This window comes from Hyla sarda, chromosome 4 (assembly GCF_029499605.1).
Source record: "Hyla sarda isolate aHylSar1 chromosome 4, aHylSar1.hap1, whole genome shotgun sequence".
Taxonomy (NCBI): Eukaryota; Metazoa; Chordata; class Amphibia; order Anura; family Hylidae; genus Hyla; species Hyla sarda.
Genome location: NC_079192.1, coordinates 355,733,091 through 355,745,965, shown reverse-complemented (window position 1 = coordinate 355,745,965; position 12,875 = coordinate 355,733,091).

Here is a 12,875-nt window from a genome sequence, read left to right as displayed (position 1 = left end):
GGTTTACCCCATTGCTATACAGGGTCATTATTAATGATCCTGTACAGAAACCATCGTAAGTTTGATACTGCTGCATGGGTAACTGTCTGAACTATTAAAATAAAATGTTAATTATTTACTAACATTTAATTTTAATAGTTCAGACAATTAGCCATTCGGCAGTATCACATATGTGATTTTTTTTTTTTACAATTTTTCTATAGCAATAGGAAAAGGTGGAGCTAATTTTTATTGGGGGGCGGTTTATTTACATTTCATTTGTTTTTACTTTACACTTTTTTCTATAGCACTCCTATACACATGGGGGTATTTGCAGACTGCAGAGCATTGCACCCGACCCATGTCTGTAGTACAGACACTAGGATGTAATGCTCTGCACCCCCCATGTGTTTATAAGTGTATATGTACTACATACAGACTGTTTTACCCATGGGGGTATGTGCATAGCATTGCACCCATGTGTCTGTACTACAGACACAAGGGTGGAATGCTCTGCACAAACCCCCACTGGTAGAGCGGTGTGCACTGCTTACCGATATACACATAGGGGTATATGTAGAGCGTTGCACCCTTGTGTCTGTAGTACAGACACTAGGATGCAATGCTCTACACATACTACCATGTGTATAGCAGTGTGCATGTAGTACACACTTGCACTACTATACACATGGGGGTATATGCAGAGCATTGCATCCGGGTGCCTGTAGATGACACTAGGGTGCAATGCTCTGCAGATACCTCCCATGCACAGCCATTACAGCCATTAGTAGCAGCCCCTCCAGTAGACTGCAGCCCCCACCCTTGTAGATAGCACTCACCTGCGGCTGTCCTCTGCCCCGTTCTCCAGTCCGCATCATGTCGTCCTATGGAGCAGCATGTGACATACACGTCACTCTGCTTCCTCCGTAGCATTACGCTGGGAGTGATGTGTGTGTCGCATGCTCCTCCATGAGACGGGATGCGGACAGGAGAACGGGAGAAGCAGGTATCGGTTTTGGTATCGGGGACTCTGAACGAGTCCCCAATACCATGCAAATTGCTAGTATTGGCCCGATTCCTCCATTCACCGCCGCCGCCCGACTTGTCCCTGCTGCTCTACTTCTAGCGCAATTAGCGCAGCGGCGGGACATGTCTATTCTCTGCTGCTCATCTCCGTCGAGTACAGAGATGAGCAGCAAAGAATAGACATGTCCCGGTGCTGCACTAATTGCACTAGGAGTAGAGCAGCATCAGGGACATGTCGGGGGCGGCGGTAAATGAATGACATGCGGGACATGTCAGCTTCATTTATTCATGCACTGCCGCAGATAACGAATCAGGAGATTATTCAATAACGGGATTCGTCTAAAGGGTTAATAGCACGCGGCACAACGATCGCTATCATAAGCCGCCGGGACCGACCTGGTATGATACGGGGTCACTCCGTTTTAAATACCAGGACTGGGCGCAGGGCATAGAGGTACGCCTTGCGTCCTTATGGTATGTTCACACTGCGGAACTGTAGCTGAATCTCCGCTCACGAAATTCAGCGAGCGGAGATTCAGCCTGGCAGCCGGCGGCGGCGGTAGGACCACGCGGCACTGCGCCGTCACCATTAATGGCTATGCAGTGCTCACAGACTTCTGCGCAAAGAATGAACATGTTCTTTCTTCACGCTGAACAATTTCAGTGGCGGAATTGTCCGCCGCTGAAATTCCGCAGTGTGAACGGGTCTCGCGGAAGACCCATTCACAAAGATGCTAACGTTCGCTGTGCGGAATTTTACTAGCGGAATTCCGCGGGTATTCGGCAGTGTGAACATACCCTTAAGAAGTTAAGAATATCCCTGCCTCTGTACTTAGCTCTATTTAGATTTCTCTCAACCCTGACCAGTCTACCAATCCCAGCCACTACAAAACAGGAATTTAGGTGCACTACTGTGGTAAATGTATACAGTGACATTGGCTATCCCTAGACATTTGCCAGTATATCCTTATATGAAGGACCTACCAGAGCCCGCACACAAACGCCAAGGTTTCTCATATGGCACGGGACCTAGCGCTAAACCTACCTGTGCATGATGAGCAAAACATGGGCAAGTGGGCAATTACAGCATCATTAGGTCGACTTACAGAGTCCTCCCAGGTACCCTCCAGCATGGCTAAGCACACATACAATGGGAGGAGGGAGGCAAACTGCAAGCCCCACCTAGGTTGGCTAATATAGGTGCATGGCCTCACAGGTGCTACCATAATGCTGCCTGGAAAATGTTCAAGGCGCATTACATATGGAGTTAACACAGCTCCAAGTATAAAATTTAAACAACAACAAAAAACGTGGTCTCAAATGGCTGGAGGTGCTCAACCTTAAATGCTGTTGTGCATTCAAACTGGGGGAGCAGATCCTGCCCTTGTAGTCTGTTGCTAGGGGCGATCCCCAGCATAAAAATGCATACAATGGAGGATGCCTGCAGTGAACTAAAAGTGCCACAATAGAATCCTACACCAGATAGACGGTGTGGATGTGTAACAATTAGAACAATACAATACAGGAATTTAGGTGCACTACTGTGGTAGATGTATACAGTGATGTTGGCTATCTCTCAACACTAATGTTAAAATTTGAGACATTCGCCAGTATATCCTTATATGAAGGACATAACAGAGCCCGCACACCAATGCCAAGGTTTCTCAAATGGCACGGGACCTAGCGCTAAACCTACCTGTGCGTGATAAGCAAAACAGGGGCCAGTGGGCAATTACGGCAGCATTAGGTCGACTATCCCAGCCACTGAAAATCACTCAGACAGCATGGTGCTGCCACTACTGTGGTCAGACAGAAGAAATTAAAAAAGAAAAGTACTTTAACTTTCTGGCACCAGTTGATTTAAAAAAAAATGTTAACCAGTGGAGGACCCCTTTAAGATGTTTACTCTTTTTTTGTAAACTTTAGGCAGCCTTCATGCGTCTTTCACTAATGAGAGGTTTCTTTCTGGACACTTTGCCATGGAGCCCAGATTGATGGCCATTGGTGGACCTTCTGGAACTTTTTCCCATCTGCACACAGGATCTTTGGAGCTCAGCCAGAGTGACCATTAGGTTGTCAGATTGCTTATCAAGGCCCTTCCCCCTAATTTGCTTAGCATGGTGGCGCAGCTATGAGTCCTGTTGTACAATCTTCTTCAAGGATTATGGAAGTCCTGTGCTCCTGGGAACTTGAGTGCAGAAGAAGTGTTTGTACCTTCCAGACAGGGCCGGATTAACGTAGGGCCGGAGGGAGCTGCAGCTCCAGGCCCCTACGTGAAAATAGGCCCAGTGCCAGCCCTGCATAGGCCGCTCCCAGTACCCTTCCCGCACCCCTAAACAGAGATCCTATCATGAAAGGGCCAGCGCCTCATGAAAGGGCCGGCACCACAAGAAGAGATCTTGCAGGCCGGCCCTTTCCTTCACAGAACTGACAGGTCATGTGACAGGTCATGTGACACGCGGCAGTGCGCAGCGCTGCCACACATCGTTCCGTACTGCACGGGCAGTACATACTCCTCCCCTGGGCCCTGCCGTGCAGTAAATTAAAAGCTGCGATTGGGAAATCGCGTTGTGATTGGGAAATCGCTGTGAGTCCAGAAGTGGCGCTTCTGTGACAGAAGATACTGCTGGAAAAGCTCCTAGAGAGGTAAGTCAGCATGGGCTCAACTGTTATTAGCATGCCGGCATTCAGGAGCATGGAAAATATAGGTGATTATTTTTTATCTAGCTTTTCCATGCTCCTGAATGGCCTATCTGCTTATAGGCATATGTTTATAATTGCTGAATTATAAGTTATAATAGATCAGCTATTATAACCATATATGCCTTTAAGCCATTCAGGAGCTTGGAAAAGCTAGGTTAAAAAAATTGTCACCTAACTTTTCCATGCTTCTGAATGACATATCTGTTTATAATAGCTGATCTATTATTACTAATAGAACTTATGATGTCAGCTGTTATCAACAAGCTGCCATTTGGGAGCATGGAAAAGTTAGGTGACAATTTCTCATCTAGCTTTTCCATGCTCTTTAATTGCATATCTTCTTATAGGCATATGTTTATAATTGCTGATTCATTATATGTTATAATAGATCAGCTATTATAACCTCATGCCTATTAGCAGATATGCCATTCAGGATCAAAGAAAAGCTTGGCAACAAGTTCTCAACTAGCATTTCCAAGCTCCTAAATGGCATATCTGCTTATAAAATATATTTTATTATAAATATTTATGCCTATAAACAGATATGCCATTCAGAAACTCGGAAAAGCTAGGTGAAAAATTTTCGCCTAGCTTTTCTATGATCCTGAATGGCATATCTGCTTATAGGCATGTGTTTTATAATAGATCAGCTATTATGACATATCATAAATCATCAATTATAAACATACAGTATGCCTATAAGCAGATATACCTCCACGCTTCTTAATGGCACATCTGCTTATAAAAGTTTTATTAACCGATATGTCATTCAGGAGCATGGAGAAGCTAGGCAACAATTTCTCACCTAGCTTTTCCAAGCTCCTGAATGGCATATATGCTTATAAAAGATCAGCTATTACAAACCAATAAAAATATAAAAAAAAAAAAAGATATGTCATTTAGAAGCATAGAAAAGCTAAATGTGAAGCTAGGTGTGATTTCCAAGCTTCTGTTCATATATCATATCATCTTTATAGCAGGGCCACAATGCGGGACATTTATAAATGGATGTAAACCATTTTTCTGGTGTTAACCCCTTTATGACCCAGCAAATTTATTATTTATTTTTTTTGTTCACATTCTAAGTCTGTAACTTTTAGTGTTTTTCACTAACAAAGTTGTACAAGAGCTTTTTTTTGTAGGACAAGTTGTACTTTTTATTGCCACACTATTTTGTCATATAAAAAAAATATGTATGGCAAAATAAAAAAAATATATGAAACTGCGCAATTTTATGGGGCAATAATTTAATTAAAATTACCAAACATGGATATTTTTGTTTTTTAAGGTAAAAAAAATAAATAAAAAAAGATAATTGTTCAATGGCGTGTTCTGACCTCTATAACTTGTATTTTTTGTGTGTGTTTATTTTGGTATATTTATTGCACCATTAACTGTAGTTTTTAATGGTGCCACATTTGTGCACATATGTGACTTTTTCTTCAGTTTTTAGTCGTTTTTTTTGAGACATGGTGTGACCAAAAATCAGCACCCCCCAGGGGGCTATCATAAGCCATTACCACCAGCTGATAGAAGCGAGAATCTGCCGATGCGGGTCTGCGCCATATTCCCCTCACCTGTCCCATAATGTACCGGTACGTCATAGATCAGGAAGGGGTTAACTCTAGTTCTAAATTCTGCGCAGTTGCCAAAGTTGCGGCTTTCGTGTTTTTATTTTATTTTATTTCTTTGTGTGCACAATTTTTACACAAAGCTATCACAATGTTTTACCTCTCACACCAACATTGATAAGTGTCACCATTGTGTAGATCTACCTATCTGTCTTTTGTGGGGAAAAGTGGTATTGCAAAGGGGGCACTATTAAGGTGGAGGAAGGGCCTACTTCCTCCACGGCGGAATTATTGGCGCAGTGGGATCAATAATCCAGGCTTTTCATACCTGCTTACCCAATGGGGGGGGGGGGTCTATTTACTATGTGGTGGTCTGCCTACCTACTGTATGGGGGTACAAAAAGGGCATTATTACTTTTCTGGGCACTATAGATGGAGTTTTTCTATGGAGGTGCCAAGGTTGCATTACTGCTCCTAAAATGTTTGCCTGACAATTCTGCAGAAACAAGTCATTGCTGGAAGATATTGCCATAATGGTTTGAGCCAGATGGAAAAGAACAGAGGATGACTTTGATCAGAGAAGACGTCTCCTGTGAGTCAAAACCATTTTACCAATGTAAGAGCTTTTACATGTAGCATCTTTGCAGCGTGCATGTAAAAATGTGTTGTATTTTTTTTTTGTGTGATCAAGATGCACACATTTTTACATGCATCTTGAATGGGTTTAAAACCCATTTATCAACATTCTGGGGAAGATTTGTGAAAACCTGTGTAGAGGAAGAGTGGTTCAGTTGCCAATAGCAACCAATCAGATAGCTTCTTTCATTTCTCAAAAGGCAAGAAGCAGTCGGATTGGTTGTTATGGGCAACTGCACCACTATTCCTCTACAGTTTTGCGCTGGGCCCACCAATGTGTAAAAATGGCTCTGATAGGGATTATAGCTAGCTAGATAGCTAGCAACCTACCTGCCTATCTACCTACCTACGTACATGGATAGCTACCTACATGGCTACTTAGCTACCTACTTACCTAACTATTTACCCAGCAAGCTTACAACCTACCCAGCTACCTACCTAGTCAACAACTTAATTAAATACATACCTACGTCACACTCTGTGTATCATGCTGTTTGCACATAATGTAAGTAAATGGCATCGCACTACCACCCACAAATAGCCGCAACCCAGCTGTTGTGTCGTGTCAACTTTAGGCCCACCAAAATCTTCAGCACCAGGCCCATGATTCTCTTAATCCGGCCCTGCTTCCAGATCTGTGCCTTCCCACAATCATCTGCCTGAGCTCTACAGTCAGTTCTTTTACATGATGGCTAGGTTTTTGCTTTGATCTGCATTGTCACCTGCAAGACCTGTACATTGATGGTTGTTTCTTTACAAATCATGTAAAACTAGGTGCGGAAACAAATGATCAAGATATGGTCAAGAGAAATGGAAGGCCCCAGAGCTAACTTTCAGGTGACAAAACAATACTGAATACTTATGGCAATGCAAAACTTTAGTTTTTTCTTTTTAATAAACTTGTAAAAAGGTCTAACATTCTGTTTTCACATTGCCATTATGGGGTATTACCTGCAGATTGATTGGGGGGGTGAGGTTGATTATTTTAATTTAGCACAAGGCTTCAACAAAATATAAAAAAAGTAAAAGGGTCGGAAGTCTTTTGGAATGCATTGTTGACCTAAACTGTTGTTGTTTCACAACAACATAATTTTTCTATTTTTGCTTTGCAACACATTATATAGTAAAATAAAGGGTGCCATTAAAAAGCACATCTTTGTCCCTCAAAAATCAGGCCTGTATATGATTATGTCCATAGAAAAACAAAGCCTTTTTATGCCTATTGCGGAGTGGTAATGAGCGCATCATGTACATTTGAGGTCTAAATTGGTGATTTGAGGTCTAAATTGGTGATTTGCACAGGGGTGGCTGATTTTACAGCGGTTCTGACATAAACCCCCCCCCCCCCCAAAAAAAATACCCACATGTGACCCCATTTTGGAGACTACACCCCTCACGGAATGTAATAAGGGGTACAGTGAGCATTTACGCCCCACAGGTGTCTGACAGATTTTTGGAACAGTGGTCCGTGAAAATGAAAAATTTTATTTTTCATTTGCACAGCCCACTGTTCCAAAGATCTGTCAAAAGCCAGTGGGGTGTAAATACTCACTGCACCCCTTATTAAATTCTGTGAGGGGTGTAGTTTCCAAAATAGGGTCACATGTGGGGGGTTCTACTGTTCTGGCACCACGGGGGGCTTTGTAAACGCACATGGCCCCTGACTTCCATTCCAAACTATTTTTTTCCCAAAAGCTCAATGGCGCTCCTTCTCTTCTGAGCATTGTAGTGCGCCAGCAGAGCACTTGACGTCCATGGGGTATTTCCATACTCAGAAGAGATGGGGTTACAAATTTTGGGGGGTCTTTTCTGTTATTAACCCTTGCAAAAATGTGAAATTTGGGGGGAAACACATTTTTGTGAAAATTTGTTTTTAAAAATGCAAAAGTCGTGAAACCCCTGTGGGGTATTAAGGCTCGCTTTATTCCTTGTTACGTTCCTCAAGGGGTCTAGTTTCCAAAATGGTATGCCATGTTTTTTTTTTGTTTTTTTTTTTGCTGTTCTGGCACCATAGGGGCTTCCTAAATGCGACATGCCCCCCGAGCAAAATTTGCTCTCAAAAAGCCAAATATGACTCCTTCTCTTCTGTGCATTGTAGTTCACCCGTAGTGCACTTTAGGTCAACTTATGGGGTACCTCCATACTCAGAAGAGATGGGGTTACAAATTTTGGGGGGTCTTTTCTGCTATTAACCCTTGCAAAAATGTGAAATTTGGGGGGAAACACACATTTTAGTGAAAAAATAATAATTTGTTTTTACATATGCAAAAGTCGTGAAACACCTGTGGGGTATTAAGGCTCACTTAATTCCTTGTTACGTTCCTCAAGGGGTCTAGTTTCCAAAATGGTATGGCATGTGTTTTTTTTTTTTTGCTGTTCTGGCACCATAGGGGCTTCCTAAATGCAACATGCCCCCCAAAAACCATTTCAGAAAAACGTACTCTCCAAAATCCCCTTGTCGCTCCTTCGCTTCTGAGCCCTCTACTGCGCCCGCCGAACAATTTACATGGACATATGAGGTATGTGTTTACTCGAGAGAAATTGGGCTACAAATATAAGTATAAATTTTCTCCTTTTACCCCTTGTAAAAATAAAAAAATTGGGTCTACAAGAACATGCGAGTGTAAAAAATGAAGATTGTGAATTTTCTCCTTCACTTTGCTGCTATTCCTGTGAAACACCTAAAGGGTTAAAATGCTGACTGAATGCCATTTTGAATACTTTGGGGGGTGCAGTTTTTATAATGGGGTCATTTGTGGGGTATTTCTAATATGAAGACCCTTCAAATTCACTTCAAACCTGAACTGGTCCCTGAAAAATAGTGAGTTTGAAAATTTTGTGAAAAATTGGAAAATTGCTGCTGAACTTTGAAGCCCTCTGATGTCTTCCAAAAGTAAAAACACGTAAATTTTATGATGCAAACATAAAGTAGACATATTGTATATGTGAATCAAAATTTTTTTTATTTGGAATATCCATTTTCCTTACAAGCAGAGAGCTTCAAAGTTAGAAAAATGCAAATTTTTCATCAAATTTTGGGATTTTTCACGAAGAAAGGATGCAAGTTACCATAAAATTTTACCACTATGTTAAAGTAGAATATGTCATGAAAAAACAATCTCGGAATCAGAATGATAACTAAAAGCATTCCAAAGTTATTAATGTTTATAGTGACAGTGGTCAGATGTGCAAAAAAACGCTCTGGTCCTGAGGTGTAAAATGGCCTGGTCCCTAAGGGGTTAACCCCTTCCCGACCTATGACATACCTGTACGTCATGGGTGGCAAGGTGTTCCCGACCCATGACATACAGGTACGTCATGGATATTACTGCCGCTACTCGCGGCACCCCGCAGCGCCCGGAAAGATGGTGGCTATCACTGATAGCCAGCCATCTTACCGTGCGACCACGGGGGGTTTCGTCCCCCACCCCCCCCCCAGCGATCGCTGCTATCAGCTGGTCAAATCTGACTAGCTGATAGCAGCGTTTCGCTATCAGAATACTTAGCAGCGCGGTGTGTAAGTCCCGATCACGGGGATCGGGACACACACCGCTCTGCTAAGTGTCCCTGACCCGTCCCCCGGCGTCACTTACCCGTCGGAGCGGTGTCCCGAGCGGTCCCAGCGTCCTCCGTGCGGTCCCGGCTGCGCTGCGTCCCGGAGGTGAGTTTCCGGCAGCAGTGCAGCATCTTCATTGGCAGCAGTGAGATCGCCGTAAAGCGATCTCACTGCTGCCTCTGAGAGTTTCAAAACTGCAACTCCCAGCATGCCCAGACAGCCTTTGGCTTTCTGGGCATGCTGGGAGTTGTAGTTTTGCAACATCTGGAGGTCCACAGTTTGGAGACCACTGTATAATGGTCTCCAATCTGTGCTCTTCCAGATGTTGCAAAACTACAAATCTCAGCATGCTCAGTCTGTCCAGGCATGCTGGGAGTTGTAGTTCTCTAACATCTGGAAGACCACAGATTGGAGACCATTATACAGTGGTCTCCAAACTGTGGACCTCCAGATGTTGCAAAACTACAACTCCCAGCATGCCCAGACTGCCCAAGCATGCTGGAAGTTGTAGTTCGGCAACATCTGATCCTTCAGATATTGCCGAACTACAACTTCCAGCATGCCTTGGCAGTCTGGGCATGCTGGGAGTTGTAGTTTTGCAACAACTGGAGGCACACTAGTTGGGAAACATTGTCCGTTTCCTACCTCAGTGCCTCCAGCTGTTGCAATTGTTGCTAAACTATAACTCCCAGCATGCACTGACAGACCATGCATGCTGGGAGTTGTAGTTTTGCAACAGCTGGAGGCACACTGGTTTGGAAACACTAAGTTTGGTTGCAAAACACTTGAAAGTTTATTACTTAACTTAGTGTTTCCAAACCAGTGTTCCTCCAGCTGTTGCAAAACTACAACTCCCAGCATGCACGGACAGCTCAAGGGCATGCTCGGAGTTTGCAACAGCTGGATGTTTGCCCCCTCCCCCCAATGTGAATGTACAGGGTACACTCACATGGGCGGAGGTTTACAGTGAGTGCTGCAAGTTTGAGATGGCGCAAATTTTGCGCTGCAGCTCAAACTTACAGCGGCAAACTTGCTGTGAACCTTTGCCCATGCGACTGTACCCTAAAAACACTACACTACACTGACACTAACCTAAAATAAAAAGTAAAAAACACTACATATACACATACCCCTACACAGCCCCCCTCCCCCCAAAAAATGAAAAACGTCTGGTACGCTACTGTTTCCAAAACGGAGCCTCCAGCTGTTGCAAAATAATAACTCCCAGTATTGCCGGACAGCCATTGACTGTCCAGGCATGCTGGGAGTTTTGCAACAGCTGGAGGCACCCTGTTTGGGAATCACTGGCGTAGAATACCCCTATGTCCACCCCTATGCAAATCCCTAATTCAGCCCTCAAATGCGCATGGCGCTCTCTCACTTTGGAGCCCTGTCGTATTTCAGAGCAACAGTTTTGGGACACATATGGGGTATCGCCGTACTCGGGAGAAATTGCCTTACAAATTTTGGGGGGCTTTTTCTTCTTTAACCCCTTATGAAAAGGTGAAGTTGGGGTCTACACCAGCATGTTAGTGTAAAAAAATAAATTTTTTACACTGACATGCTGGTGTTGCCCTATACTTTTCATTTTCACAAGAGGTAAAAGGGAAAAAAGACCCTCTAAATTTGTAACGCAATTTCTCCTGAGTACGGAGATACCCCATATGTGGGCGCAAAGTGCTCTGGGGGCGCACAACAAGGCCCAGAAGGGAGAGTGCACCATGTACATTTGAGGCGATTTGCACAGGGGTGGCTGATTGTTACAGCAGTTCTGACAAACGCAAAACAATAAATATCCACATGTGACCCCATTTTGGAAACTACACCCCTCACGGAATGTAATAAGGGGTGCAGTGAGCATTTACACCCCACTGGTGTATGACAGATTTTTGGAACAGTGGTCTGTGAAAATGAAAAATTAAATTTTTGATTTGCACAGTCCACTGTTTCAAATATCTGTCAAACGCCAGTGGGGTGTAAATGCTCACTGCACCCCTTATTAAATTCCATGAGGGGTATAGTTTCCAAAATGGGGTCACATGTGGGGGGGGTCCACTGTTCTGGCACCATAGGGGCTTCCTAAATGGGACATGCCCCCCAAAAACCCTTTCAGAAAAACTCACTCTCCAAAATCCCATTGTCGCTCCTTCCCTTCTGAGCCCTGTAGTGCACCCGCCGAACACTTTACATACGCATATGAGGTATTTCCTTACTCGAGAGAAATTGGGTTACAAATTTTAGGGTGATTTCTCTCCTTTTACCCCTTGTAAAAATTCAAAAATTGGGTCTACAAGAAAATGCGAGTGTAAAAAATGAAGATTTAGAATTTTCTCCTTCACTTTGCTGCTATTCCTGTGAAACCCATAAAGGGTTAAAACGCTTACTGAATGTCATTTTGAATACTTTCGGGGGTGCAGTTTTTATAATGGGGTCATTTATGGGGTATTTCTAATATGAAGACCCTTCAAATCCACTTCAAACCTGAACTGGTCCCTGAAAAAAAGCGAGTTTCAAAATTTAGTGAAAAATTGGAAAATTGCTGCGGAACTTTGAAGCCCTCTGGTGTCTTCCAAAAGTAAAAACTTGTCAATTTTTTAATGCAAACACAAAGTAGACATATTGTATATGTGAATCAATATGTAATTTATTTGGAATATCCATTTTCCTTTCAAGCAGAGACTTTCAAAGTTAGAAAAATGCTAAATTTTCAAAATTTTCATGAAATTTTTAGATTTTTTACAGAGAAAGGATACAAATATCAGTGAAATTTTACCGATAACATAAAGTAGAATATGTCACGAAAAAACAATCTCGGAATCAGAATGATAAGTAAAAGCATTCCAAAGTTATTAATGTTTAAAGTGACAGTGGTCAGATTTTCAAAAAATGCCCAGGTCATGAAGGTGAAAATGGGCTGGGTCATGAAGGGGTTAAGTGACCTTTTGTTAACTTTTTTTTTTTCCACTTTTTTTTTTTTTTTTGCAGTGTTATAGCTCCCATAGGGGGCTATAACACTGCACAGACTGATCTTTTACCCTGATCCCTGCAAAGCCATAGCTTTGCATGGATCAGCGAGATAGTGCTCGATTGCTCAAGCCTGTAGCTCAGGCTTGGAGCAATCAAACGCTGATCGGACGCAACAGAGCAAGGTAAGGGGGTCTCCGCTCGCATCCTAGCTGATGGGGACCTCGCGATTTTATCGCGATGTCCCAATCAGCCCGACTGAGCTGCCGGGAAGCGTTTACTTAAATTTTTAGATGCACCAATCAACTTTGATCGCCATGTCTAAAAAGTTAATAGCACGCGGCACAACGATTGGTGCCGCATGCTATTAGCCCAGGGTCCCGGCTATCGTTAGCAGCTGGGACCGACCCAGTGTGATGCGGGGTCATGGTGTGACCCCG